Source organism: Acinonyx jubatus, chromosome D1, assembly GCF_027475565.1.
Source record: "Acinonyx jubatus isolate Ajub_Pintada_27869175 chromosome D1, VMU_Ajub_asm_v1.0, whole genome shotgun sequence".
Classification (NCBI taxonomy): Eukaryota; Metazoa; Chordata; class Mammalia; order Carnivora; family Felidae; genus Acinonyx; species Acinonyx jubatus.
Window position 1 is genome coordinate 57,089,162 of NC_069390.1, and position 3,857 is coordinate 57,093,018.

The following is a 3,857-nucleotide window of genomic DNA, read 5'->3' on the forward strand; positions in this document are numbered from 1 at the left end:
TCTTTCCATACTTTGGCTGTTGTTGATAGTGCTGCCGTAAACATTGGAGTGCATATGCCCCTTTGAAACAGCATACCTGTATCTCTTGGATAAATACCTACTAGTGCAATTGCTGGGTCGTAGGGTAGTTCTATTTTTAATTTTTTGAGGAACCTCCATACTGTTTTCCAGAGTGACTACACCAGTTTGCATTCCCACCAGCGGCACAAAAGAGATCCTCTTTCTCTGCATCCTCGCCAACATCTGTTGTTGCCTTAGTTGTTAATGTTAGCCATTCTGGTAGGTGTGAGGTGGTATCTCATTGTGGTTTTGATTTGTATTTCCCTGGTGGTGAGTGATGTTGAGCATTTTTTCATGTGTCGGCTGGCCATCTGGATGTCTTTGGAGAAGGGTCTGTTCATGTCTGCTGCCCATTTCTTCACTGGATTATTTGTTTTTTTGAGTGTTGATTTGATTAAGTTCTTTATGGATTTTGGATACTAACCCTTTATCTGATATGTCATTTGCAGATATCTTCTCCCATTCTGTCGGTTGCCTTTTCGTTTTGCTGATTGTTTCCTTCACTGTGCAGAAGATTTTTTTTTTTTTTTTTTTAATGAGGTCCCAATAGTTCATTTTTGCTTTTATTTCCTTTGCCTTGGGAGATATGTTGAGTAAGAAGTTGCTGCGGCCAAGGTCAAAGAGGTTTTTGCTTGCTTTCTCCTCTAGGATTTTGATGGCTTCCTGTCTTACATTTAGGTCTTTCATCCATTTTGAGTTTATTATTGTGTATGGTGTAAGAAAGTAGTCCAGGTTAATTTTTCTGCATGTCGCTGTCCAGTTTTCCCAGCACCACTTCCTGAAGGGACTGTCTTTATTCCATTGGATATTCTTTCCTGCTTTGTCAAAGATTAGTTGGCCATACGTTTGTGGGTCCATTCCTAGGTTCTGTATTCTGTTCCATTGATCTGAGTGTCTGTTTTTGTGCCAGTACCATACTGTCATGATGATTACAACTTTGTAATACAGCTTGAAGTTCGGGATTGTGATGCCTCCAACTTTGGTTTTCTTTTTCAAGATTGCTTTGGCTATTCGGGGTCTTTTCTGATTCCGTACAAATTTTAGGATTGTTTGTTCCAGCTCTGTGAAGAATGCTGGTGTTATTTTGATAGGGATTGCATTGAATATGTAGACTGCTTTGGGTAATGTTGACATTTTAACAATATTTGTTCTTTCTGTCCAGGAGCATGGAATCTTTTTCCACTTTTTTTGTGTCTTCAATTTCTTTCATAAGCTTTCTATAATTTTCAGTGTATAGATTTCTCACCTCTTTGGTTAGATTTATTCCTAGGTATTTTATGGTTTTTGGTGCAATTGTCAATGGGACCGATTCCTTGATTTCTCTTTCTGTTGCTTCATTGTTGGTGTATAGGAATACAACTGATTTCTGTGCATTGATTTTATATCCTGCCACTTTGCTGAATTCATGGATCAGTTCTAGCAATTTTTTTTTGGAATCTTTTGGGTTTTCCATGTAGAGTATCATGTCATCTGCGAAGAGTGAAAGTGTGATGTCCTCCTGGCCGATTTGGATACCTTTTATTCCTTTGTGTTGTCTGACTGCTGAGACTAAGACATGCAATACTATGTTGAATAACAGTGGCGAGAATGGACATCCCTGTCTTGTTCCTGACCTTAGGGGGAAAGCTCTCAGTTTTTCCCCACTGAGGATGATATTAGCATTGGGTCTTTCATATATGGCTTTTATGATCTCAAGGTATGATCCTTCTATCCCTACTTAAGGGTTTTTATCAAGAAACGATGCTGTATTTTGTCAGATGCTTTCTCTACATCTATTGAGTCGATCATGTGGTTCTTGTCGTTTCTTTTATTGATGTGGTGAATCACATTGATTGTTTTGTGGACATTGAACCAGCCCTGCATCCCAGGTATAAATCCCACTTGGTCGTGGTGAATAATTTTTTTAATGTACTTTTGGATCCAGTTGGCTAATATCTTGTTGAGGATTTTTCCATCCATGTTCATGAGGGAAATTGGTCTGTAGTTCTCCTTTTTAGTTGGCGTCTTTGTCTGGTTTTGGAATCAAGGTAATGCTGGCTTCATAGACCGAACTTGGAAGTTTTCCTTGCATTTCTATTTTTTGGAACAGCTTCAAGAGAATAGATGTTAACTATTTAAATGTTTGGTAGAATCCCTGGAAATCCATCTGGCCCTGGACTCTTGTCTTTTAGGAGATTTTTGATTATTAATTCGATTTCTTTACTGGTTATGGGTCTGTTCAAATTTTCTATTTCTTCCTGTTTCAGTTTTGGTAGTTTAAAGGTTTCTAGGAATTTGTCCATTTCTTCCATATTGCCCATTTTATTGGTGTATAATTGCTCATAATATTCTCCTCTTATTTGTATTTCTGCTGTATTGGTTGTCATCTCTCCTCTTTCATTCTTGATTTTATTTATTTGGGTCCTTTCCTTTTTATTTTTGATCAAACTGTCTAGGGGGTTATGAATTTTGTTAATTCTGTCAAAGAACCAGCTTCTGGTTTCATTGATCTCTTTTTTTTTTTTTTTTCCCCTGATAGCATTGATTTCTGCTCTGATCTTTATTATTTCCTACCTTCTGCTTTTGGGTTTTATTTGCTGTCCTTTTTCCAGCTCTTTACTTTACAGCTCCAAGCTTTAAGGTGTTAAGTTTAGGTTGTATATCTGAGACCTTTCTTCCTTCTTTAGGAAGGCATGGATTGCTATATACTTCTCTCTTAGGACTGCCTTTGCTGTGTCCCAGAGGTTTTGGGCTGTGGTGTTATTTTCATCAGCTTCCATGTAGTTTTTAATTTCCTCTTTAACTGCTTGGTTAGCCTATTCATTCTTTAGTAGGATGTTCTTCAGTCTCCAAGTATTTGTTACCTTTCCACGTTTTTTCTTGTGGTTGATTTCGAGTTTCATAGCATTGTGGTCTGAAAATATGCACGGTATAATCTCAGTCGTTTTGTACTTGTTGAGGGCTAATTTGTGTGCCATTATGTGATCTATTCTGGAGAACGTTCCATGTGTACTGGAGAAGAATGTATATTCCGTTGCTTTAGGATGGAATGTTCTGAATACATCTATTAAGTCCATCCAGTCCAGTGTGTCATTCAAAGCCATTGTTTCTTTGTTGATTTTCTGTTTAGATGATCTGTCCATTGCTGTAAGTGGGGTGTTGAAGTCCCCTACTATTATGGTGGTATTATGAATGAGTTTCTTTATGTTTGTGGTTAATTGATTTATATATTTGGGTGCTTCCACATTTGGAACACAAATATTTACACTTGTTAGGTCTTCTTGGTGAATAGACCCCTTAATTATGATATAATGCCCTTCTTCATCTCTTGTTACAGTCTTTATTTTAAAGTCTAGATTGTCTGATACAAGTATCAAGGATACAAGTATGGCTACTACACCTTTCTTTTGTCGACCATTAGCATAATAGATGGTTCTCCGTCCCCTTACTTTCAATCTGAAGGTGTCTTTAGGTCTAAAGTGGGTCTCTTGTAAACAGCATATAGATGGATCTTGTTTTTTTATCCATTCTGTTACCCTATGTCTTTTGATTGGAGCTGTTAGTCCATTGACGTTTAGAGTGAGTACTGAAAGATACGAATTTATTGCCATTATGTTGCTTGTAGAGTTGGAGTTTCTGTGGTGTTCTCTGGTCCTTTCTAGTCTGTGTTGCTTTTGATCTTTTTTTTTTTTTTTTTTTTAATCTTTTTTCCTCTCAGAGAGTCCCCCTTAAAATTTCTTGCAGGGCTGGTTTAGTGGTCACAGACTCCTTTAATTTTTGTTTGTCTGGGAAACTTTTTATCTCTCCTTCTATTTTGA